This window comes from Durio zibethinus, chromosome 10 (genome assembly GCF_047325235.1).
Source record: "Durio zibethinus cultivar Kanyao isolate XHJ-2024 chromosome 10, ASM4732523v1, whole genome shotgun sequence".
In the NCBI taxonomy this organism is placed as follows: domain Eukaryota; kingdom Viridiplantae; phylum Streptophyta; class Magnoliopsida; order Malvales; family Malvaceae; genus Durio; species Durio zibethinus.
In genome coordinates, this window is record NC_143171.1 from 874,120 (window position 1) to 901,929 (window position 27,810).

General features: G+C 41.7%; 1 non-coding gene and 4 pseudogenes across 1 annotated transcript; all 5 read left to right on the plus strand.

Moving 5' to 3' along the window:
• Positions 1-154: 154 nt before the first annotated feature.
• Positions 155-3,547, plus strand: LOC149516305 (25S ribosomal RNA). The gene has a single exon (XR_016346035.1). It is a non-coding gene; the product is annotated as a 25S ribosomal RNA (ribosomal RNA).
• Positions 3,548-10,012: 6,465 nt separating this feature from the next.
• On the plus strand, positions 10,013-11,505 carry LOC149516306 (25S ribosomal RNA; annotated as a pseudogene).
• Positions 11,506-15,010: 3,505 nt separating this feature from the next.
• LOC149516307 (18S ribosomal RNA) lies at positions 15,011-16,734 on the plus strand (annotated as a pseudogene).
• Positions 16,735-17,024: 290 nt separating this feature from the next.
• LOC149516308 (5.8S ribosomal RNA) lies at positions 17,025-17,177 on the plus strand (annotated as a pseudogene).
• A 219-nt stretch (positions 17,178-17,396) lies between these two features.
• Positions 17,397-20,474, plus strand: LOC149516309 (25S ribosomal RNA; annotated as a pseudogene).
• Positions 20,475-27,810: the final 7,336 nt, after the last annotated feature.

Here is a 27,810-nt window from a genome sequence, read left to right on the forward strand (position 1 = left end):
GGTTGTGGTTGGCCCAAAAGTGAGTCCTTGAAAATGATAGTGCCATGATCATTGGTGGTAAAGCTTTCGACATGCCTTGTCTCTAGTGATGCACACTCATCATCCATCCAGACCCCATCAGACCCTCTGTATTGCTTGGTTGATGCTTGCATCATGACCTTAGTTAGGTGGGATTACTTATTGAGTTTAAGCACATTGATAAATGGAGAAAAAGAAACTTACCAGGATTCACTTAGTAATGATGAGCGAACCAAGTAGAGCCTAGCTCGAGAATCGAGCACCCACGGCATCTGAATTATAGTTTGGAGAAGCATCCTTAGTAGTAGACTAGGTCGAACTCCCTTGTAAAGGGGTACCAAGAGGGTGAGAGCCCCATTGTGTCGAGACCTTGTCACAGCGTGAAGCATTGTCTATGAGTTGAGTTGTTTAAAAATACAGCCCCAATCGGGCTATAAATTCTGTGTGAGGCTAAATATACTCGAGAGACCGATAACGAACAAGTATCGTAAGCGAAAAATGAAAAGGACTTTGAAAATAGAGTCAAAGAGTGCTTGAAATTGTTGGGAAGAAAGTAGATAGGGCTAGTACACATTCTAGTAAAATGTAGAATGGCAAAAGCCAGTCTATCAATCAGTAAATCTATTGATTGACTCAGAAAGTGGACCAACTTAGGTCACAGCAGCGGCCTAAGCCCAAGCTTTTGATATGCCCTTAGAGAAATTGTCACCATGATTATGGAATGCAACACACACCACCTTGGTGTAACTTGGTACCCACGTGCTTCTGACATCAACCTATAGGCTCCCAATATAGCCTGTCTTAAAACATGAACTAAAGAGCCTGACATGTGTGTGAGTCAATGGACTAAAAAACCCATTGGGTGTAAGAAATTTGATTGGTGGGATACCTCATAGGTGCACTGTCTACCAACCTTGATCTTCTAAGAAGTGTTTGAGTGTGAGCATGCTTGTCAAGACCTAAAAGATGGTGAACCATACTTGAGCAAGGTGAAGCCAAAAGAAACTCTAGTGGAGGCCCACAGTGATATTGATGTTGAAATCGTTAATCTAACTTGGGTATAGGGGCAAAAAACTAATCAAACCATCTAGTAGCTAGTTCTCTTTGAAGTTTCCTTTAGGATAGCTGCACCTTTAGTGAGTTCTATAGGGTAAAGCTAATGATTAAAGGCATTAGGGGTGCAATGCCTTTGACCTATTCTCAAACTTTAAATTGGTAGGATAACGCTGCTACTTCATTGAGCCATGCCATGGAATCAATAGCTCTAAGGGGGCCATTTTTGGTAAGCAAAACTAGCAAGGTGGGTTAAGCCGAAAGTTGAGTTATAGTGCCCAACTACATGCTAACTTAGAACCCACAAAGGGGTTGGTCAATTAAGATAGTAGGATGGTGGTCATGGAAGTTAAAATCTACTAAAGAGTATGTAACAACTCACCTACCAATAAACTATACCCAAAAATGGATGGTGCTTAAGCATGTGACCTATACCTGGCTATCAGGGAAAAGATCAAGCCACGATGAGTAAGAAGGTAAGACGATTGTTGCAAAACCTAAGGTATGAGCTTAGGTAGAGCAATCATCGATGTAGATCTTGGTGGTGGTAGCAAATATTCAAATGAGATTTTAAAGGCTGAAAAAGGGAAAGGTTCTATATGAATGACACTTGCACGTGGGTTAATTGATCCTAATAGATGGGGAAAATTCATCCGATAGCTGTCCAGTGTTAGCTTTAAAAGGGAATTGGGTTAAAATTCCTAAACCAAAATGCGGTAGCTAACAACAACATTAAGGAGTCTAGAGACATTGGTGATGGCCTCAGGAAGAGTTATCTTTTCTGTTTAATAGCCAGCCCACCTTAGAAATGACTCAGCCAGAGGTAGGGTCTAGTAGCTAGAAGAGCATAGCACATCATGCAATGTCTAGTGTACCCTTGATGGCCTTTAAAAATCTAGAGGATTGAGTGCCATCTGTGCTTGGTTGTACTCATAATCACATCAGGTCTCCTAGCTGAACAACCTCTAGTTGATGGAATAATGTAGGTAGGGGAAGTCAGCAAAATGGATCTATAAGCTCAAGAAAAAGATTGGCTTTGAAGGCTTGGCATGGGGGTATTAGTCTTGAACCCATTGACTGTCAATGCACTACTCTAGCTATTCCCACAATGTGAATGGGTCATAGCTTGCTAGTTGAAGGATGGACTAGGAATGCCTCTCTTGTAGGCCTTCATCGAGTGATGAATAGTCGACTCAGAACTGGTATAGGCAAAGGGAATTTGACTATTTAATTAAAATATAGCATTGTGATGGTCCTTGTAAATGCTTGCAGAATATGATTTTTACCCAGTGCTTTGATTGTCAAAGTGAAGAAATTTAACCAAACACGAGTAAATGATAGGAGTAACTATGACTCTCTTAAGGTAGCCATATGCCTTATCATCTAATTAGTAATAAGCATGAATGGATTAACAAGATTCCCACTGTCTCTGTCTACTATCTAGTGAAACCATAGCCAAAGGAATGGGCTTGGTAGATTCTATGGGGAAAGAAGACCCTGTTGAGCTTAACTTTAGTTTGACTTTGTGAAATGACTTAATAAGTGTAGGATAAGTGATAGCCCTCAGGTGAAATTGAAATACCACAACTTTTAATGTTATTTTACTTATTCCATGTATCAGAGGTGGGGTACGACTTTTGGACCTAATGCCAACCTCAATTGGTTGATCCTAGTAAAAAACATTGTTAGGTGGGGAGTTTAGCTGGGGTAGCACATCTGTTAAAAGATAATGCAAGTGCCCTAAGATGAGCTCAATGAGAATTGAAATCTCGTGTGAAATAAAAAGGTAAAAGCTCATTTGATTATGGTTTACAGTATGAATATGAATCATGAAAGCATGGTCGATAAATCCATTAGACCTTCAAAATTTCAAGCTAAAGGTGTAAAAAAAGTTACCTCAAGGATAAATGGCTTGTGGCAGCCAATCGTTCATAGTGACATTGCTTTTTCATCCTTTGATGTAAGCTTTTCCTATCATTATAAAGCAAAATTCACCATGTGTTTGATTTTTCACCCACCAATAAAAAATGTGAGCTTGGTTTAGACCATCATGAGATAGGCTAGTTTTACCCTACTAATGGCAGCATCGCAATAGTAATTCAACCTAGTGTGAGAGGAACCATTGATTCTCACAATTGGTAATCACACTTGGTTGAAAAGTTAGTGGCGTGAAGCTACCATGCACTAGATTATGACTAAACACCTCTAAGTCAGAATCTAGGCTTGAAGTGATGCATGCACCTGTTGCCTAATTGCTAACCCGCAATAGGGGTCGATGCCCCCAAGGGCATATGTCATAGGTGTAGCCCTTGCAATAGACAAGCCGCATAGGCCTCTTTAGAGCTCAATTCCCACCAAGTGATGGGTGGAATTCTTTCTAGATGACTTAAATATGTGATGGGTATTGTTGCTTAAAATGCCATTAATAGATGCTAGCCCCTTGGTATAGGATGTTGCCTTAGACACCATTGTTAAATGCTGGCACTTGGTGTAAGCACTTGCCTCAACCATTATTGGCACAAGTGGGCCCTTGGTATGGGTTGTTGCCTTAGATATCTTTTTGGTAGATGCTGGCACTTGGTGTAGCATGCGTACCATGAATGTCCCACTTAAGATACTTGTCTGCCTCTCGATTGCCATAGGCACCAAATGACACTCAATCTATGAGTCATGGGCTTCGATCTTGAGCCAAACTTTGTATGGCCTTGGATGGGGGATTAACTTTGCCTGCCTAAGTCAGCCTACAAAACTCAAGTGCTCAACATAATTTTAACTTTGTCAAAGATCGTGTTGTAATACTAGGCCTTTCATAAGCCCATAAATCTAATCCTTCTAATACTGTGTTCAAACGTGCCCACACTTGGGTTTGATCGTGCACTTGCACATCGATCATTAGTGCCTGCACATGGGTTTGTCTATGTGCCAGTACCTCCATCATCAATGCCCACACTTTGGTCTGATTGTGTGCTTGAGCATCATTCACCAGTGCCACCACCTAGGCCTAGCTTAATTCTGCTAAACCTGAACACCATGCTTGAGCCTCTAGAGTCTTGATCACTGCCCATACCATTATTCTAGGCTAGTTCCCTATGACCTGGGCCTCTAGGAAGGCTCAAGGCCCAGTCACCTTGGCTAACCCTATCTTGTTAAAACCAAAACTATTCCTCAACTCAGAGAGAACCCATGTGCTAGGACTTGCTTGCAGACTATGATCATCCACATGCCTCGACCACTATCAGGACATGTTGGCCCTTGGTCTTGACACATGCTTCGACCACCATCAGCACATGCTAGCTCTTTGTGTGGATGGTTTCTTTGAACACCATTGGCACATGCTAGGTTGCATACCATGTGTGGGTATAAACAAGGGCCCTTCCTTACATTTATAGTTAATAAGAGATGCAACAAGAGAAAGGTAAGAGGAACCAAGTCATAGACATAGCCATATTAGAGACTTAAGGTAGACATTGGAGTCATTGTATGGTCATTAAGCAATTGTATATAGCATCAAGTAAATAAAAATACAATTGCTTTAACTCTCTTTCTTAGATTCTATTAAGCTCCTTGGAAGCCAATGGAATGCATGGCACAAGCGTTCAGAAAAGAGTCAAAAAAGAGGTTGACTTATGTCTATGGATGGTAGTTTCTAGCCTTTGGCTGCATGGGTGCTAGGCTTAAGCCCCTGGCCCATGACAATTGGTATCAAAGTAGGTTTTGACTAAGGGGATTAGAACTTTTGTTATGACTGGTGTTGATGTTAGTTTGAGTTGTACAAGCAACATGTGTGCTAATGTGCTGCTTATGATGATTGCTTACATGTGGGGTTACATAGTGAGGGCATTGTTGGTTGTTGGTGCCAAGAGTAGGGCACAAGGACACTTGAGTGCTCATAAGGATGTGTGGGAGATCCTTAGTTCTAGCTTTACATTTATGGTTAAATGAACGGGTTATATGCATTAGGGCCACCCACCTATGTGTAAAGAGAGAAAGGCTAGTTCAAAGGAGAGGCTATCATCTATAAAAACATACTTGAAGACACCAAGGATCATATGCAAGTGCTAGACTCAGTATAAGAGGAGTCTAAAAAAAGGTAAAAGCCATAGGTAATAGTTGAGTCAAGTGGTAGAGTATGGAACTTAAAGTAGGAGTATTGCCATTGCTGAGTTGGTGGTCGAGGCTGACTACACTAAGTCTCCACAACCCAACGATAAGAGTTAAGCCCAAGGTCAAGGGCTTAAGTTGGAGAGATAAGAGTAGCAGTTCTTCAAGGGAAGAAGAGGCTAATGAAGAACCACAACATCGAAAGGCAAGGACCAGGGGTTTGGTCCAAGACAAAGGTACAGTGACCATGTCTTTTAACTGCTTATTGTGCTTAGGACCATATATGGCCAATAAACAGCCAAAGTGGAAGAAACCCAGAGCCATTGTAATGATTTAGGGAGAGTCCAATGGCAAGAATTGCAATGGCAATTAAGCCAAGAAGAGGGGATCTCTTAGGCTCTTGATGAGGGTAAGGTAAGTGTGGTTGTAGAGAGCCACTGGCCTAGGAAATGGATAGTTTGTTGAAGGCAGTGTAATGGCCTAGCCGTGAGCATTGCACACCCTACACCGGTGTGCCCTGAACATCTCGAAGGGCCTATTAAGTGTGGGAAGAGGGTAAGGACCCTATGGTGCAAAGGAAAGGGTAATGGCATATCGAACATAAAAGGGCTACATTTTTCAACATGCCAGGATTTGTGGAAGCCTACATGACATGAGTGCTACATGCCCCAAAAGGTCTATTGAGTGTGGGGAGAAGGTAATGGCATGTTGTTAGCTAAGGCATTGTATGCTTTGACAAGCATGGTTTCATGGGAACCACATTAGGATCACAATCAGAGTAAGGGATGACTGTGAAGGTGTGTCAAGAACCATCATGTAGCAATAACTGTAATATGCCAAAGACCATCAAAATAAGAGTGGGACATCGATCCAGCATGCACATACAGTGAAAGAATAAGATCCTTTAGTAATAAGGGCATTTCTAGAATGAGTAGAAGAGAATATCATGGTCTGTATGCAAGTTGTAAGCTAAGAGGGTTAAAAGACGCAGCTTGCTTGAGTTGGTATGGGTGAAAGATTGAGAATGATCAAGACCAAGGTCTTTAAGGCATATATGAGGCCTGAGTGTGTGGACCAAGGCCTAAGCTAAGGTACAGGAGCATGACAAGATGAGCAGCCTAGTGCCAAGAATGGGAATTTCTCATTGGAAGTATCTAAAATGGCCTAAAAGAGTGGCACTAGCAAATAGGCATAGTAGGCTCTAGATTAGCCTAGAGACAAGCCATGTTCATGGGCACAAAAGAGCCTAGAGAAGCATAGAGGCTAGCCAACTACACGGGCACCAAAGGTTCGAAAATAGCCTAGCATGGAAATAGTTATGTGTACTGTAGCCCAGACAAGGAAGGCTCTAGAAGGCCCTAGCTATGGGTAGAATAGTGACCAGACGGGGAAGGTTTTGGAACCCACTAGGCAAGGCACTCAATGAAAGTGCTTGGACTTTTCCAAACCCTAGGCTTAGCAGAGAGCTTAGAATAAGCTTGATTCTACAAAGGCCTTAGTTGACCTAGGATGTGTCTAGAGGCCATGGAAGGCTCTAGAAGGCCTATAAAGGCAACATACTTAGATTAATAAGGGCCATATGTGCTAGGGAGGCCTAGGTATAAATAGAGGCTTCCCCCTTATTTATAGTTAACAAGAGAACTAACAAGAGAAAAGTAAGAGGAACCAAGGCATAAACTTAGCTATATTAAAGACTTGAGGATAGACATAAGAGTCATTGTAAGATCATTAAGTAATTGTACATAGCATTAAGTAAATAAAAATTACAATTACTTTAACTCTTCTTCCTAGCTTTCTCCCAAGCTCTTTGGGAGCTAGTGGAATGCATGGCATAAGTGTTTAGCACAGAGTTAGAAAAAAGGCTAACTTAGGCACATAGATGGTAGTTTCTAGCCTAAGGTCGCATGGGTACTAGGCTTAAGCCCTTAGCCTATGATAATTGGTATCAAACCAAGTTTCAATGAAGGGGGATTAGAACCTTCATTTTGTGCAGCGTTGATATTAGTTTGAGTTGTATGGGTAACTTGCATGCTAGTGTACCGCTTATGATGATAGCTTGCATGTGGCATTGCATGGTGTGGGTATTATTGGTTGTTGGTGCTGAGAGTAGGGCACAAGGATGCTTGAGTGCTTATAAGGATGTGTGGGAGATACTTAGTTTGAGCTTTACATTTGTGGTTGGGTGCAAAGGTGATGTGCATGATGGCTACCCATCCATGTGTAAGGGGAGGAAGGCTAGTTCAAAAGAGTGGTTATCATCCATGAAAGTTAGTTTGAGGACACTAAGGATCATATATGAGTGCTAAACTCTATGTCAGAAGAGTGCATAAAAAGGTAAAAGCCATGGGTAAGAGCCGAGTGAAGTGATAGTGTATGAGACTTGAAGTAGGAGTATTACCATTGCTAAGTCGGTCGTTGTAGCTGAGTGCACTAAGTCTCCATAGCCCAAGGGTAACAACTGAGCCTAGGGGTAAGGGCTTGAGTGAGAGAGATAAGAGTAGTAATTCTTTAGAAAAAGAAGAGGCCAATAAAGAGATGCAGCATCGGAAGGCATAGAACAAGGGTTCGATCTAAGACAAGTACGATGACTATGTCCTTTAACTACTTCTTGTGCTTAAGACTACATAAGGCCAGGGAACACCCATAGTAGAAGAAAATTGAAACCATTGAAAGGATTTAGAGAGAGTTTAATGGCAAGAGTAGCGATGGTGATTGAACCAAGAAGAGGGGATCTCTCAAGCTATTAATGAGGGCAAGATGAGTTATCTACAAAAAGCCACTGGCCCTGTAGATGGAGGGTTTGTCAAAGAAAGGGTAATGGCCTAGATGTGAGTGCTGCATGCCTTGCACCTGTGTGCACTGTACACCTTAAAGGGCCTATTAAGTGTGGGAAAAAGGTAAGGAATGCATGGTGTAGAGGAGAGGGTAATGGCAAATTAGACATAGAGGTGTTAAACATTTCGACAAGCCAAGATTCACGAAAGCCTATGTGACATGACTACTGCATGTCCTGAAGGGCCCATTATCCACAGGGATAAGGTAATGGCATATCACCAACTAAGGCACTACATGTTTTAAAAAGCATGGTTTTGTGGGAACCTCATTGGGATCATGATCGAAGCAAGGGATGACTATGAAGGTGTACTGAGAACTATCATGTACTAAAAACTATCATGTGCTAAGGACCATTGGGATAAGTTGGGACATCAATCTAGTATGCACATGTAGTGAAAGAATTACATCTCCTAGCAATAGGGGTGTTGCTAGAACAAGTAAGGGACAATGTCATGATCCTTACGCAAGTCCTAAGTTTAAAGGATTATGAGACATAGCTTGTTTAAGTTGGTGCAGTTAAAGGACCAATAAGGATCGAGACCAAGGTCCTAAAGGCACATATGAGGCTTGAGTGTGCAGACTAGGGCCTAGGCTAAGGTTTGAGAGCATGGCAAGGTGTGCAACCTAATGTCAAGAATAGGGACGGCTAGTTAGAAAGATGGCTCTAGATTAGCCAGGAGATAGGCTAGGTGCATTAGCATAAAAGAGTTTGGAGAAGCTTGGAGGCTAGCCTAGTGTGCAAGCACTAGAGGTTCTAGAATGGCCTGAAGTAAGAATAGTAGTAGGTATTGTAGTGCCCAAATAAGGAAGGCTTAGGAACACCCTACTTATGGGTAGAGTAGTGACTAGACGAGGAAGGTTTTGGAACTCATTAGGCATATGCACTTAGCAAGAGTGCCCAGACTCTTCTAGACCTGAGGCTCAACGGGGAGCCTAGAACAAGCTAGATTCTACAAAGACCTTAGCCAAACAAGGACACGTTTAGGGGCCATGGAAGGGTCTAAAAGGCTTACGAGAGCTATACACTTAGATCAATAAAAGCCATATGTGTTGGAAAGGCTTAGGTATAAATAGAGGCTTTCCCTCTCATTTGTAATTCAGAGGAGAAGTAACAAGAGAAAAATAAGAGGAACCAAGTTATAGACTTTGTCATATTAGAGACTTGGGGATAGACATAAGAGTCAATGTAAAAGCAATTGTACATAGCATCAAGTAAATAGAAATACAATTGCTTTAACTCTCTTTCCTAACTTTCTTCTAAGCTCTTAAGGAGCCAATAGAGTCCATAGCACAAGCATTTAGCATAGAGTCAGAAAAGAGGCTATCTTAAGCACATGCATAATAGTTTCTAGCCTAAGGCCATATGGGTGCTAGGCTTAAACCCCCAGCCTATGACACCTACTGTTGATGCTACCCCAGACCCCTGACCTCTAACTAAATCCCTAAATCAAGCAATGGCTCCCTAGGGTGGTGTAAGCAGAAGCTACAATCATAGGCTTGGTCTAGCCAAGTTTTTTAGGTATTTGGTAGTCTCATGGCCCTTTCTCGTTGACCACAAAAATGCCTTTGTTTAGCTAAGCATGCATGTGTCATAGGCTAGGGCTTAAGCCTAAGAGTGGAAAGGTCCCATGTGAACAGCACTTGCACATGGGTTAGTCAATCCTAAGAGATGAGGGAAGCCCATCCGATAGTGCGTCCAGCACAAGCTTCGAAAGGGAATTGGATTAAAATTCCTAAATTAGGACATGATGATTGATGGCAACATTAGGCAGTCTGAAGACATCAATAGGGGCCTTAAAAAGAGTTATTTTTTTTGTTTAACAACCTGGCCACCCTAAAAATGGCTCAATCGGAGGTAGGGTCTAGTGGCTAGAAAAAGCACCGCATGTTGGATGGTGTTCAGTGCACCCGCAATAGGCTTTGAAAATCTAGAGGACTAAGTGCTATCTGCACTCGATGGTACTCATAATCGCATCAGGTCTCTAAAGTGAATAGCTTCTTGTTAATGGAATAGTGTTGGCAAAGGAAGTCAATAAAATGGATCTGTAACCTCGATAAAAGGATTAGCTCTGAGGGCTAGGCATGAAGGTCCTAGTCTCAAACCCATTTGGTGTTGGTGTACTGCTTGAACTACTCCCATGGTGAGAGTGGGTCATTACGTGCCAATCGGGGGATGGCTGGGAATGGCACCTTCAGGGGCATTTTTTAAGTGACAAATACTTGACTTAAAATTAGTATAGATAAGGGGAATTTGACTGTTTAATTAAAACAAAGCATTACGATGGTCCCTATGGATGCTTACGTAATGTGATTTCTACCTAGTGCTCTGAATGTCAAAGTGAAGAAATTCAACCATGCATAGGTAAATGGCAGGAATAACTATGACTCTCTGAAGGTAGCCAAATGCCTCATCAACTAATTAGTGATGCACATGAATTGATTAATGAGATTCCCACTATCCCTGTCTACTATCTAGAGAAACCATAGCCAATGGAATGGGCTTGGTAGAATCAATAGGGAAAGAAGACCTCGTTGAGCTTGACTCTAGTCCAACTTTGTGAAATGACTTGAGAGGTGTACGATAAGTGGGAGCCTTTGAGTAAAATTGAAATACCACTACTTTTAATGTTTTTTTACCTATTCGATGAATCAAAGGCAAGGCATGACCCCTTCTTTTGGACCCAAGGCTAGCCGTGCTTGATTGATCAGGGTAGAAGACAATGTCAGGTGGGTAGATTGGCTAGGGTAGCACATCTATTAAAAGATAATGCATGTGTCCTAAAATGAACTTAATGAGAATAGAAATCTCATATGGAACAAAAGGGTAAAAGCTTGTTTGATTCTAATTTCCAGTATGAATATGAACTATGAAAACATGGCGTATCAATCATTTGAAATTTGAAGCTAAAGGTGTCAGAAAAGTTAACACAAGGATAACTAGCTTGTGGTAGCCAAGTGTTCATAGCGACATTGCTTTTTTATCCTTCGATGTCTGCTCTTCCTATCATTGTGAAGCATAATTCACCAAATGTTGGATTGTTCACACAACAATAGGGAACATAAGTTAGGTTTAGACTATCATGAGACAAGTTAGTTTTACCTTACTGATGGCAGTGTCACAATAGTAATTCAACCTAGTATGAGAGGAACCATTGATTCACATAATTGGTCATTGCACTCGATTGAAAAGCTAGTGGCATGAAGCTACCAAGCTTTGGATTATGACTAAATGCCTCTAAGTAAGAATCTAGGCTAGAGCAATGCACATGCCCATCACTTAATTACCAACCTATAGTAGGGGCCTATGGACCAAAAGAACAAATGTCGTAGGTGCAGCTCTCATAGCAGTTGGCCATACAGGACTCTTGAAGCTCAATTCCCATCAAGTAATGGGTAGAATCTTTTGTAAATGACTTAAATACATAATGGGTATTGTAAGGGGTAGAGTGGCCTTGCTACCACAATCCACTAAGATTCAGCCCTTTGTCACTTCAATTCATTCCTCACCCTAGCACACCTATCAAAGTCCTCTCACTTGATTTTTTTACACCACACCCTTTTGGGGTTGGGGATAAAAGGTGTTCTCCATTGCAACTGATTTAGCCAAGTGATGAAATCCCTAGCAGACCCAATAGAGCACAAGCCCAAACAGACATAACAGATAGAACTTTTTAAAAGGATTTGGAGACTACTAAGGATAGTATAGTTCCCTTTACAATTTGAACTCTTGATATATATCTCATGTAATCTCTTTGTAATCTTGGACTTTATAATAGCCATTGGATTGAGTCAATCCTAACCATTGATTCATGGGAGCTTCAACTATAAATAGAGGGCCTTCTCACCCTCATTTGATGTACACACCATAACTTGAATAATACAAGTTTTCTCTTTCCTATCTCTATTGTTCTCTTTAGCTTTCCATTAAACACGTTATGTATAGCCTTGTCTAGTAGCAACTTGGGCAATTGGCCTTAGAGTACTGAGTGTCTGTGTATTAGTTCAATTGAAGGTTGATTTAAGATACCGAATGATTCCATTCTCGAGTCTTGGAGTTGCACGAGTCAAAGCTTGAGTCTTAACCCATGATGGTTGGTATTAGAGCAAGATTTACTTCAAGGTTGTGTTTAGTTCACACTCAAAGTGTTTAAGGAAATGGCATCTCAAAGATATGTTGGTAGCTAATAACTAGAGGTCTAGGAGCCAACCTATGGAAAGGGGAAAAAGGCTACCTTGAAAGACATGATGTCAACCATGATTGGCCATTTAGCCAAGTTGAAAGTGATAGTGTCAGACCTTAGGGAGAGGTTCAAGGAAACTAAAGAGGAGATGAAGGAAGGATTTCATGGTGCGCTCAACAAAACCATCAACATGTTCACCCAGAAGAATGAATCCTTAGAGTTCATGGTTAAGGTGATGTGCAAAGAGATAAATGAGCTCAAAGAAGAGCTCACAACATGCAAGGCAGCCATTGGAAATGGTGTGTTAGCTATAACAACTAAGGCTTAAGTGGCAGTTCCCAAGCCAAAGGAGTGTAAGGGAGCTAGGTCCATAAAATATGTGAAAAACATTCTATGGGGAATGGAGTAATACTTTCAAGCCATGGGCATTGATGAGGATGCCATTAAGGTAAGTATAGCCTCTATGTATTTGGTTGACACTGCATTGTTGTGGTGAAGATGTAGGTGTAATGATGTAAGCTATAGAGATGCTATTATCTAGACTTAGGAGGAGTTCAAGGCAGAGTTTAAGTAGTAGTTCTACCTTGAGTATACTAACGATAAGTCAAGGGTGAAAATTCATAAGCTTAGTCAAAGAGGCAAGGTATGGGAGTATATTTAAGAATTTTTAGAACTAATGCTTCAAATTTCAAACCTTGAAGAAGAGGAAGGTTTTTTTTGTTTCATGGATGGACTTAAATCGTGGGCCAAGAATGAGTTACATTGAAAGGGTGTCAAAGATCTAGCCAAAGCCATGATAGCTACTAAATCCTTGGTAGAGATTTGGCCATAAAAGAAGTTTGAGTCATTCAAGCCAAAATGTGATGGCAGAGGCCGATAGTCCAAGGAGGGAGACAAAGACCAATAGTCCAAGGATAGGAGCAAAGGTTGATAGACCAAGAATGGTCAAGGTAAGCCACCAAATGAAAACTAGAAGCCAAGGTAGTGGAACAATAAGGATCGTGAACCACTGATTTGTTACATTTGTGAAGGTCCACACTTGTCGAGACTTACCCTAAGAAAACTAAGCTATCTACCATCAACAAGGAGGATGGTGATAAGTTAGGGAAAGAAACCATGAAGTGTGACTTGATAGTAATAAATTCAATCTAGGCCAAAGGGTGCCACAAGTAAAAAGGATTGATGTTTGTAGACATGATAATTGAGGGCAAAAAACTAAATGCACTTATAGACACAAGAGTATCTCATTTGCTTATATTTGGAGATACAACCCAAAAGTTAAATCTAAAGGTACAAAAAGAGGCTATTATGACAAAATAGTTAACTCTAAATAGATCCAATAATTGACATAGCACATGTAGTGAAGCTATAACTTGGGGAGTGGAAAGGCAAGGAATTAATCGAGGTAATTCCATTACATGATTATGATCTTGTTGTTGGTTTAGAATTCCTTGACCATATTAATGCACTTGTGGTGTCTGTTGCCATTTGTATTTGCGTATTGGATAGTTGATACCCATGCATCACGTTGATGAGACAAGAATCAAGGTCAAGGACCAAGATGCTGTTTGCCATACAATTGCCTAGGAAAGTGAGTAAAAAAAAAAAGACACTTTCCTTACAGCCTTGAAGATGGAAAAGTCCAAGTAGAATAGTGTTGACTACCCCTTGGAAGTACTAGAGGTGCTAAAGTCATTCAAAAACATGATGCCCATTAAATTGCCTAAGAGGCTATGATAAAAAAGAAAGGTGGATCACAAAATTGAGCCAATGGAATGCACGGCACAAGCATTCAGCATAGAGTTGGAAAAAAGGCTAACTTAGGCACATGGATGGTTGTTTCTACCCTAAGGCCACATGGGTGCTAGGCTTAAGCCCCTGTCAAATGACACCTACTGCTAATGCTGCCCATACCTTAAACCAAATCCCTAAATCAAGCAATAGCTCCCTAGGTTGGTACAAGTAGAAGCTACGGTCATAGGTTTGGTCTGGCCAAGTCCTTCAAGTATTTTGTAGTCTCGTGGTCCCTTATCATCAATTAGAAAAATGCCTTGGCCTGGCAAGCTTATGCATATAGCCAATGCTACCTAAGACCCCAAGAACAAGTCTTTGAATCGAGCAATGTCACCCTAGAGTGGTGATAGTGGAGTTTTTGTGTGCAGCCCTAAGTAGATCAAGCATTGATGTTGTCATGCCGTTGTTGCCTGTTGGATGGTAGGGGTAGTCTCATGGCCCTTGCTTGTGTTTTTCCTATGCCAAGCGATTGTGGCAAGGCCTCTTACTTCACTTCTTATACTCACTCATTAAGTAATTGAATGGGTGGGTTGTGCATCGATGTGCATGGATGCTACTATTTGTATGCAATAGACATATGAGTGGTGCTATGGTTGTGCATGTTGGTAGGCTCCATGCTTGATGCATCAAACTGTTGACTTATCATTCTCTTCAATCTCTCCATCCATATGGTCATCATACTATGAGGGCACAATCAGGATCTTATGCTTCATGCCTAAATTGATGGAAACTAGATGTCTTGCCATCCCTTATCTATCTTGTGTCCTTAGAGGCTATGGGTTGAACCTTAATTGTGCCCCGTGTCCTAAGAGTGACACCCAAACCTCCATGGCTGCATTGGTGCACTAGTGTTCAATCATGCTCTTGAATGCAAAATGTTTTGTGGGCACTAGCTTTTGACCCTTATTTGTCCGATGCTATGCATTTTATGTGCTTGACATGCATGAAACTTGTGCTCTGTGTTGGCCTTATTTGCCACTCAATTAATGTGTTGAGGTCCATGTAGTGCCAATATCCCGAAAAAAAGTTACCTAGTTGATTCTACCAGTAGTCATATGCTTGTTATAGTTTGTTTGATGGTATCTACTACTCGGATAACCATAGTAATTATAGTGTTAATACTTACAACAAACCCACCTTTTGGAAAGGATGCATTTAATAGATAAAAGTTTGACATAGGCTTGGTTCATTGCTCTTATGATTCATGATAACTTGATGGATTGCATGACCTTTCTGCCAGTGATGCATCATTCAAATTTTTGCCCTATTAACTTTCAATGATAGGATAGTGGCCTACTATGGTGGTGACAAGTGACAGAGAATTAGGGTTAGATTCTAAAAAGAGAGCTTGTGAAATGGCAACCACATCCAAGGTAGCAGGCATGCAAATTACCTAATCCTGGCATAGGGAGTTAGTGACAATAAATAACAATATTGGGCTGTACGAGTTTGGTAATTGGAATGAGTACTATCTAAATCCCTTAACAAAAATCAATTAGAAGGCAAGTCTAATGCCAACAACTGTGGTAATTTCAGCTCCAATAGCCTATATTTAAGTTGTTACGATTTGAAAGCTTGTAGTTGGAACTAGGTTGGGTCATTTGGTCCACCTCACTATGGGCACCAGTCTACTTGTCTCTACTATCGATGATGCACTCCTAGCTTTAAGTCATTGGGTCATTCCTTCAATGCTGTTACTTTGAAGAAATTAGAGTGCCTAATGCAAGCCTATACTTGTATACATTAGCATGGGATAACATCATAGGATTTCGGTCCTATCATGTTGGCTTTCAAGATTAAAGTAATGATTAACAAGAATAGTCAGGGACATTCGTATTTCATAGTCAAAGGTGAAATTATTGGATTTATGAAACATGAACAACTACGAAGGCATTTTCTAAGGATATTTTCCTTAATCAAGAATGAAAGTTGAGGGCTTAAAAATGATCAGATACCGTCTTAGTCTCAACCATAAACGATGCTTACCAGGGATCGACAGATGTTACTTTTAGGATTTTGCTAGCACCTTATGAGAAATCAAAGTCCTTAGGTTCTGGCACAAGTATGGTCGTAAGGCTGAAACTTAATGGAATTGATGGAAAGGCACCAATAGGGGTGGAGCTTGCAACTTAATTTGTTTCAACATGGGGGAAACTTACTAATTCTAGACATAGTAAGGATTGAAAGACTGAGAGCTCTTTCTTGATTCATGGGTGGTGGTGCATGACTGTTCTAAGTTGATAGAGTGATTTGTCTAGATAATTCCTTAATGAACAAGACCTCAACCTGCTAATTAGCTATGTAGAGGTGATCTTTTGTGGCTACCTTCTTAGGGGGACTATAGTCATTTAAGCCAAGGAAGTTTGAGGTAATAACAAGTCTATGATACCCTTAGATGTTCTAGGCCTCACGTGCACTACATTGATGTATTCAATAAGTTTATAGCCTTGGTCGATAGGCCTAGTTAATCTTAGAAATTTCATCATGATGGGGATAGATCATTGCAATTATTTGTCTTCAAAAAGGAATTCCTAATAAGTGTGAGTCATCAGCTCACATTGACTACATCCCTACGCTTTGTACTTACCACTATCACTTATTCTGATTGAATGGTCTAGTGAAGTGTTCAGATCATCGCAATGTGGATAATTTGCTATCCATGATGCTGTTAAAAGTCCATTGAACCTTATCATTTAGAGGAAAGAGAAGTCGTAACAAGGTTTTTATAGGTGAACCTGTGGAAGGATTATTGTCGAAACTTGTACAACGAATGACCCATGAAAGCATTAAGGGAACATCGAGGGGGCAAGGGTGATTCCATGCCTTGAGTCCGTTCAAGCCTTGGGCATGCATGATAATTGATTTGTTTTGCCTTTTGGGTGGACAAAACGATTGGTATCATCAGCCATGGTCGAATAATGAACCCTTGTGTGAATCGTGCCAAGGAACCAGAATGAAAAAAAGTGCATGTGTCATTGCCATCCCATTCACGGTGAGTGCACAGGTGGCACTGTGACTCTTTTTGTCATGAAAAACCAAAATGACTCTTAGCAATACATATCTTGGCTTTTTCATTGATGAAGAACATAGCGAAATGCAATACTTGGTGTGAATTATTGAATCCTATGAACTATTGAGTCTTTGAATGCAAGTTGCACCCCAAGTCATTAAGTCAGGTGTCATGCATCATTGTCCCCTCCAACCCTTTACCTATTAGGCTTCGGGTAAAGGGGTGAAAGATGGCCTCCCGTGATCTTATCGATCATGGTTGGCCCAAAAGTGAGTCCCTTGTAATGATAGTTTCATGAGCATCAGTGGTAAAGTTTTTAGCATGCCTTATCTCTAGTGATGCATGCTCATTGTCCATCTAGACCCCATTGGACCCCCTACATTGCTCAATCGATGCTTGCATCATGGCCTTAGGTTAGGTAGGATTACCTACTGAGTTTAAGTATACCAATAAGCAGAGGTAAAGAAACTTACCAGGATTCCCTTGTAACAACGAGCAAATCAAGAAAAGCCCAGCACAAGAATCGAGTGCCTACAACATTTGAATTGTAGTATGGTAAAGCATCCTCCATGGTAGACCTGGCCTAAGTTTCCTGGAAAGGGGCACAGAAAGGGTGAGGACCTCATTGTGCCTGGAGCCTATCACATCATGAGGCATTGAATGTGAATTGGGTCGTTTGGGAATGCATCCCCAATTGGGAGGTAAATTCTATCTAAGGTTGAATATAGGCAAGAGACAAATAACGAACAAGTATCGTGAGGGAAAGATGAAAAGGACTTTGAAAAGAGAGTCAAACAGTGCATGAAATTATCAAGAGAGAAGCAGATAGGGGCCAGCAATGCACCCCAGTTGGGTGTGGAATGACAAAAGTTGATCCACCGATCGACTTGAGGTGTGGACCACCTAGGTTATGGTAGTGGCCCAAGCTTGGGCTTTTGATATGCCCGTAAAGATCGTCATTGTAATCATGGAATATAGCATGCATTGTCTTAGCATGCCTCAACACTTGCATGTTCTTGGCATCGGCCTACGAGCTCCCCATTTGGCCTGTCTTGAAACATGGACTAAGGAGTCTAACATGTGTGTGAATCAATAAGCTAGGAAACTCGTAAGGCATAAGGAAGCTGATTGGCAGGATCCCTCGTGGGTGCACCATTGATCAACCTTGATAGTCTAAGAAGGGTTTAAGTGTGAGCATGCCTATCGAGACTCAAAAGATGGTGAACTATGCTTGAACTAGATGAAGCTAGAGGAAACTTTGGTAGAGGGCCACAGCGATATTGTCATACAAATCGTTCGTGTGATTTAGGTATAGAGGTAAAAGACTAATCGAACTGACTAGTAGCTAGTTCCCTTTGAAGTTTCCCTTAAGATAGCAAGAGTCTTTAGCAAGTTCTATAAGCTAAAGCCAATTCATAGCTAAAGCCCTCGACCTATTCTCAAACTTTAAATAGCTAGGGCGGTATGGTTGCTTCATTGAACAGTGCCATAGAATTGAGAACACCAAGTGAGCAATTTTTGGTAAGCAAAACTGGCAATGTAGGATGAATCAAAAGCTGGGTTATGGTGCCCAACTATATGCTAAACTAGAACCCATAAAGGTGTTGGTCAATTTAGACAGTGAAATGGTGGTCATGGAAGTCAAAATCTACTAAGGAGTGTTAACAACTCACTTGCCAAATCAACTAGCCCCAAAAATAGATGGCGCTTAAACGTGAGATCTATACTTGGCCATTAAGGTAAGAGCCAACCCTCGATAAGTAAGAGGGGGCGACGGTGCCATAAAACCCAAGGTGTGAGCCTAAGTAGAGTAGCCGTTGGTATGGATCTTGGTGGTACTAGCAAATATTGAAATGAGAACTTTGAAGGCCAAAGAGGGGAAAGGTTCCATGTGAGTGAGTCCAACATGATCTTCGAAAGGCATTTGGGGTTAAAATTCTTAAACCAAGATGCGATGATTGCTGGCAACATTAAAAGTCTAGAGACATTGGTGCCCTTTTGTTTAATGACCTGCCCACCTTAGAAATGCCTCAATTTGAGGGAAGGTCTAGTGGCTAGAAGAGCATCGCATGTCATTTGGTGTTTGGTGCACCTCTAGTAGCCCTTGAAAATCTAGAGGATCGAGTGCAGTTTGTGCTCGGTCATACTCATAATCATAATAGGTCTATAAGGTGAACTGCATCTGGTTGGTGGAATGCAGGTAAGAAAAGTTAGCAAAATGGATCTGTAACCTCAGGAAAAGGATTGGTTGTGAGGGCTGGGCATGGGGTCGCAGTCCTGATCCCATCAGGTACCAATGCACTACTTATACTGCTCTCATGGTGAGAGTAGGTCGATGCATGCTAGCTAGAGGATGGACTAGGAATGGCTCATTCAAGGCCCTTCCCTGGGCAATGAACAGTCAACTCAGAACTAGTTCAAAGAAGGGGAATCTGACTATTTAATTAAAACAAAGCATTGCAATGATCCTTGTGAATGCTTATGCAATTTGATTTCTACCTCTCTGAATGTCAAAGTGAAGAAATTCAACCAGGCACGAGTAAATGGTAGGAGTAACTATGACTCTCTTAAGGTAGCTGAATGCCTTTTTATTTAATTAGTAACATGCATAAATGGATTAATGAGATTCTTACTGTCCCTGTCTACTATTTATCAAAACCATAGCCAAGGGAACGAGCATGGTCGAATTAGTGGGGAAAAAAGACCTTTTTAAGCTTAACTTTAGTATGACTTTGTGAAATGACTTAAGAGGTGTAGTATAAGTAGGAGCCTTCAGAAGAAATTGAATTACCACTATTTTTAACATTATTTTACTTATTCTATCAATCAGAAGTGAGGAATGACCCCTTTTTTGGACCCAAGGTGAGTTTTAGTCAGTCAATCTAGGCAGAAGACATCGTCAGGTAGGGAGTTTGGCTACAGCGGCACATTTGTTAAAAGATAACACAAGTGTCGTAAGATGAGCTTAATAAGAGCAAAAATCTCATGTGTAACAAAAAGGTAAAAAGCACTTTTTATTCCGATTTCTGGTACAAATACAAACCATGAAAGCATGGCCTACCGATCATTTAAGCCATTGGAATTTAAAGATAGAGATGTCATAAAGGTTACCACAGGGATAACTGGCTTGTGGCAGCCATGTGTTCGTAGTAACTTGCTTTTTAATCCTTCGATGTCGGCTCTTGCTATCATTGTGAAGCAAAATTCACCAAGTGTTTGATTGTTCACCCACCAATAGGGAATGTGAGATGGGTTTAGCCCTTAGTCAAATGAATAGCCACCTGTTTTGCCACACATTGTTACACCTTGCTGGAAGGGACCCATCACACCAATCACATGCTTGCGGCACTGACTTTTCAATGCACCTTTCTGGACATGGTGCTTAGGTCAACCACATTCAAACAGCACCACCCATAATAGACCTTAACATGATGGCATTCAAACAATTCAATCATCTCACAAGTTGGGTCTTTTCAGCCCTTCCAAGGTCACCTCTCTAGGTGTGGTGCTTTAGACAATGGCCCTCGTGGTGACACCTTAATGCTTGCTATCTCATACTTAAAACTTAATGCTCAAATATCTCATGGGCTTCACTACCTTGGCTTAGTACCACCAGAAATCACAAGTCTCACCCATTTTACATGAAATCAATTTGGCTCTGCATGCAACAATATCTTCACGATGGTTCCATAACTTGTTTACCTTGACTCTGGCATAGCTCTTAGGGCATCTCAAAGTCCACTCAGTGTTGAAGATCCATTGATCCAACTATAAACATAGGATCTCTTGACCAGCTCTATCTTAGGGTTCACCAACCCACTCGGTACTCAAAGTCCATTGACCTACTCAAACTGGCCATCCCACTCACCGCATCTACTCAAAAATTCCATATTTGGCTTAACTTAATTGACTTTTCTTTGCCTTGCTCAAAGTCATCCAGTTTGCTGACTGGATGCAAACTTAAATGCCAATACCATTTGCTTTGCTCAACTTAATTGGTCCTCACCCAATGCCTTATCAACTGGCCCAATCCCACTTGCTCGTTCCACTAAACTGCACAATGTTTGTGGTCTGTTCAGTGCCACACCTTATAAGGCCTTCTTAGCATACTCTAGTGATCTTTTTGACCACCATAACTCATGGTTCATTGACCATTACAAACTCATGGCTTTAATCCTCAACCAACTTAAACTCATCTGCCTCTGTAGAATGGCTCCACACTTAGACCCTAAATACTCAGCTTGTAACCCCGGTTAGGGCACCTACACCACACAACAAGTGCACATGTTAGTCATTGATCTCAACACCTAACTCATTTCCCTTAGGACCACATACGTCTTGGTCCACATGGGCTTGCTCAAACACCATTCCAAGGTGTAAGCCCCTTTTGCATTTTAGTCTCATCTATTGTCCACCACTCAATAGGCATCACATACTCGTATGAGCCAACACCATTCACTAGGTGAGGCTAAACTCCTATGCCTTTTTGCTTAGCATCCAAGAGTTAACTCAAAGGCTTTCCACCTAGGCCAATTTTTTCCACAACACACATCAATGGCTTATTCTCTAGTCCCATAGCCATATTATCTCAATGGCACCTCGATAGCTCTCTTTGAGCTTAGCACTTTCTTGGTCTATAATTATCATGCTCATACCTGAGGCCACCTTGGACACACTACTAAGCCAAACATGGCTCTGATACTAAAATGTCATGAGCCACATGTTCCTTATATCAAAACCATGCATCCATGTGGCACCAAGACTACTCTTAGTTGAGGTCAGCCTTTCTCAAGTCCATTTCTCCATGGATAGATCATTTCCAATCGTTTAAGCCATATACTTGTGAGCCCTTCCTAGTTTAGACCCTATAAGGTCACCCACAACATTCTCAAACCCAATAAAGAGGAACCCAACTCCCCTTATCTTATCAGCCCATAACTCTCAAGGTGGCCACAACCACTTATCTCTATCCACAGGCATCAAGGTCTTGAGCATCGACTTGCCTTGCACATAAGGGCTCACAACCCAACACATTACTTACCCATATCATACACAAGCTCTTGTGCCTAGAACCCAAAGGCATAACACTAATGCTAGTCAGCAGCCAACCCCGAGCCATATTAAGCTCATCTCATCCCATGAAACTTATATCCTAGGGCCTCAGTCCTTAGCCTTATTTTGGGTTGCCTGAACTCATGATGGACACCTGATATCATCCCTATCAAGCCTAGGGAAAACTTGGGTGTGCTACCTACATGTAGCACACCTCTATCGATTGGCCACAAGGGTCTAGCAACATGTTTGCCTGCTAGCCCACTTATACCTAAGGCTTAATGGTGCCCCTCCTACATAAACACCATCTCACGATCCTTTCACCTCAAGGAAGGAAAACCAAGGCGCATAGCAAATGATATTGCCTAACCCTATGGTTCTAAGCAAAGGTACGATACCAGGTTCACCAACCCTAACCATCCTTAGATTTACCATGACTCGAGGAGACATTATGCCACACTCGTGACCTGATGATGCCTGCCCACCTAAACACCACATGTGCCTAGGAGTAGCTCACTTTAGACTACCTAGGCCCCTGTCTGTCTGCTAGCGAAGGGGGTGCTGGAGAGTTGCCACAATTCATCCCTTTATAAAGAGCATATAAGATTTCCTAGCCATCCTACTAGGAACAAAAAGACTATCTAAAATATGGACACTTTTTTCCCTAGCCATCTCAGGGCCTTTTTTCAACCAACTTAGTGCCTGGTGACTTGTCTCTTAGCCACCATAATTCCAAGATTCTGCTCATTTCTCCACCAACCCACTTGAGGGTAGCCACTTATAGCTTTGACTAACAGTAGCTCATTGGCTACTCAACTCTAGGGTGCCCGCCCATTGGCTCATACTCGCCCGTGCATCATGGTGCCTAGGGCTCAAACCCCCTGTACACATTACCACCAACATGTTTCAAGGCTTACACTACCCGTGCATAGCTCTTGGACCACTGTTTCAACCATAAGGCTTTGTCTATTGCTTAGCTCAAGGTCAGTCATGGTAGGATAGAGGCACACCAGGGCTAGACCATGACACTTTCCCATACTTACTATGTCGATGCCTTCATCGATGCCAAGATCGCACCCAACTCTTTTGTTTCACACAGTTGACATTTTCTCATATGTCTCTCACTTATGCCCTCAAAGATTGGGTAAAGATGCCATCACATGATGCACTACCTACAATACTCATTCATTGCCAATGTAGATGGGTCTCATCCCTACTTCATTTAGCTGTTGTGCTAGTTTCATTTTTGCTTGTCAGACTCAATCTCAGTTTCTCATTAAATGCCACTACACAGCTTCACCCTTGATCACTCCAAGTTGTGACCTTGAGGTAACCTTGTCAATCATGACCCTCAATAGAATGAATGGCCACTTGCTTTGCCATACATTGGTGCACCCCACTAGATATGACCCATCACACCAATTGTGTGCCTACGGCCCTGAACCTTTGATGCACCCCTCTAGATATGGTGTTTAGGTCAACTGCACTTATGAGGCACCACCCATAATAAACCTTAACATGATGGCTTCAAACGCTTTGGTCATCTCACAACTTGGGTCCTTTCGGCCCTTTCAAGGTCACCTCTCTAGGTGTGGCCCTTTGGCCAACTGTTCTTATGGTGGCACCTTAATGCTACTATCTTAGACTCAAACTCAATCTCAGATATCTCATAGGCTTCATTGCCTTGGCTTAGTACCACTAGAAATCACAAGTCTCCCGTACTTTTACTTGAACTCAACTTAACTTTACATGTAACCATATCTTTATGATGGTTCCACAACTCATCTGCCTTGACTCTAGCATATCTCATAGGGCATCTCAAAGCCCACTCTGTGCTTGAGAATCTAATGATCCAACTCTAAACATAAAGTCTTCGACTGGCTTGATCTTAAGGTTTTCCAACCCACTCGGTACTTAAGGTCCACTACTTGAACTCATAGCCATCCCTTTAGACACATCTACTCAAAGACTCCATATTTGGCTCAACTCAATAAGCTTTTCTCTAACTTGCTCAAACTCATCCGATCTGTTGACTAGAAGTGACCTTGAATGCCAATACCATTGACTTTTCTCAACTCAATCAGTCCTCTAACCCACATAACTTAAGGCTTCATCAACTAGCCATCTCCTGCTTGTTTGTTCCATTGAACTGTAAATTGTAGTGGTTTGCTGAGCATCACATCTCGTAAGGCCTTCTCTTTTAGCCAACACAAGCATGGCCCACTGACTGGCACACTCTCATGATCCTCTTACTACTAGAACTCATAGTTCATTGACCACCACAAACTCATAGCAATCTTTGGCCAACTCAAACTTATCTACCTTTGTAAAATGGCACCATGCTTGGATCCTAAATACTTGGCTTATACCCTCTCTAGGGCACCTGCACCCCAAAACAAGTGCATCTGTTAGTCACTAATCTCAATGCTCAACTTATGTCCCTCAAGACCACATGCATCTTGGCCCATATGGCCTTGTTCAAACACCATTACAAGGAGTGTGGCCCTTTTACATTTTGGTCTCATCTATTGTCCACCACTCAATGGGCATCGCATGTTCGCATGACCCAACTTCATTCACTAGGTGAGGCTAAACTCTCGTGCCTCTTCTTTTGGCATCCAAGAGTCTACTCAAAGGCCTTCCACCTTCGTAAATTTTTCTCATAGCACATATCAATGGCTCATTCTCTAGCCTACATAGGCACATAATCATAATTGTGCCTTGATAGCTTTCTTTGAGCTTGGCATCACCTAAGTCTATCATTATCATGCCCACTCTTGGGGCCACTTTAGTGCCAGTGCTAAGCCAAACATAGATCTAATACAAAAATGTCATAGGCTATGCATTCCTTAGACCGAAACCACATGTCTATATGGCACCAAGACTACTCTTAATCGAGGTCAGCCTTTGTCAAGTCCATTTCTCCTTGGATAGATTATTTTTGATCTTTTAAACTGCATACTCATAAGTTCTTCCTAGCTTAGATGCTGTAGGGTCACCCATAACATTTTCAAACTCCATAGTGAGGAGCCTAACTCCCCTTATCTCATCAACCCATGATTCTCGGTGTGGCTCGAAGCACCCATCTTTACCCATAGGCATCAAGGTGTCGAGCATTGACCCACTTTGTACACAAAGGCTTATAGCCCTGGTTCTCATGATACTATCTCATTTTGGCATTTTGAGAATCCAACACCATGCTTACCTACATCATACATAGCTCTCATGCCTAGAACCTAAAGGTACAATACCAATGCTGGTCAGCAACTAGCCTTAAGCCATAATAGGCTTCTCTCATCCCATGAAACTCATATCTTAGAGCTTCAGCCCTTAGCCTGATTTTAGGCTACCTGTATGCATTAATGACACATGATATCATGCCTATCTCACCTTAGGAAACTCAAGTGTGCAACCCACCTACAATATACATCTACCAATTGGCCACAAGGGTCTAGCATCATACCTGTCTGCTAGCTCGCTCATCCTTCAGGCTCGATGGTGCCTTTCTATGTAGATACCATCTCATGATCCTTCTAGCTAAATGAGGGAAAATCGAAGGGCATAGTGAATGTTATGGCCTAACCCCATGGTTTAATGCAAAGGTGTGATACAAGGCCCGTTGACCCCATCTATACCTAAGTTTACAATGACCTGAGGAGACATAGTGCCATAATCATGACCCAATAATGCCCGCCCACGTAAACACCATAAGTGCCTAGAAGTAGCTCATTTCAAACTAGTTAGGCCCTTGCCTACCCACTAGCTAAAGGGGTGGTGGAGAGTTGACACCAGTCATCCCCTTTTAAAGAGCGTAAGAGTTTTCCTAGCCATCATACCAAAAACTGTAAGACCATCTGAAATAGGGAAACTTTTCTCCTAGCCACCGTAGGGCCTTTTTTTAATCAACTCAATGCTTGGTGATCTGTTTCTTGACCACCATAACTCTAGCATCCAACTTTTTCCTTCACCAAATCACTTGAGGGTGCCCACACATGGCTTCAATCGATAACACCTGATTGGTTACTTAGCTCCAAGGTGCCCACCCATTGGCTTGCACTTACTTATGCATCTTAGGGCCTAGGGCACACATTGCTTGCACTCACTACCACCAACATGTTTCAGATCTTACATTGCTTACGTATAGCTCTTAGACCATTATCTCGACCACAAGGTCTTATTCGCTACTCAGCTCAAGGTTAACCATGGAAGACCAAGGCACACCAAGGCCTGACTATGACACTCTCCTACACTTACTATGTAGATGTCCTCATCGATGCCAAGACCATACCCAGCTTTCTTGTTGCATGCAGTTGACATTTTTCATTTGTCTCTCATTTGTGCCCTTAAGATTTGGGTTGAAATCCTGTCATATAAGACACAACCCAAAGTACTTGTTCATTGCTGATGTAGATGGGTCTCATCTTTACTCCACTGCACCTCTTGTTTTGTTTCCAATTCTGCCTATCAAACTCAATCTCAGTTTCTCATTAAGTGCCATTGGATTACGTCACCCATGATTACACCAAGTTGCAACCTCAAGACACCTTTGTCGATCATGACCTTTAGTTAAATGAATGGCCACTTGCTTTGCCACATATTGGTGCACCCAGCTGGATGTCACCCATCACACCAACTACATGTCTGTGGCACCGACTCTTTGATACACCCCTTTAGACATGGTGTTTAGGTCAACTACACTCATGTGATAGCACCTATAATAGACCTTAACATGATGGCATTCAAACACTTTGGTCATCTCATAACTTGGGTCCTTTGAGCCTCTCCATGGCCACTTTTCTAGGTATGGCCCTCCGGCCAACTATCCTTATGGTAGCACCTTAGCAGTTTCTATCTCGGACTCAAACTCAATGCTTAGATATCTCATAGACTTCACCACCTTGGCTTAGTACCACCAAAAATCACAAGTCTCCCCCACTTTCACTCAAACTCAACTCAGCTTTGCACATAACCATATTTCTATGATGGTTCCATAACTCGTCTACCTTGACTTTATCATAGCTGATAAGGCATCTCAAAGCCCACTTAGTGCTTAAGGATTCATTGATCCAACTTTAAACATAGGATCTCCTAATTGGCTACATCTCAGGGTTCACCAACCCACTCAGTAGTCAAGGCCCATTGACTTACTCGAACTCATAGACATCCCATTGGCTGCATCTACTTAAGACTCCATATTTGGCTCAACTTAATCAGTTTTTCTTTACCTTGCTCAAACTTGTCCAATTTGCTAACGGATGCAAAGTTGAATACCTATATCATCAACTTTGCTTAACTTAATCGATCTTTTGATCCACAGAACTTAAGGCCTTATCAATTGGCCAACTCCTACTTGTTAGTTCCACTGAACTACACACTATCGTGGTTTGCTGAGCACCACATCTTATAAGGTTTTCTCTCTTGGCCAACATAAGCATGGTCCACTAACTGGCACACTCTCATGATCCTTTGACCACTAGATTTTAGGTTTATTGACTATCATAAACTTATGGTTTCAATCATCAGCCAATTTAAACTCATCTGCCTCTATAGATTGGTTACGCGCTTAGAACCTAAATACTCAGCTTCTACCTACACTAAGGCACCTACACCACATAAAAAGTGCATATGTTAGTCATTGATCTTGATGCTCAATTCATGTCCCTTGGGATAATATGCATCTTAGCCAACATGGCCTTACTTAAAAACCATGTCAAGATGTGTGCTTTTTTTGCATTTTGGTCTCATCTATTGTCCACCATTTAATAG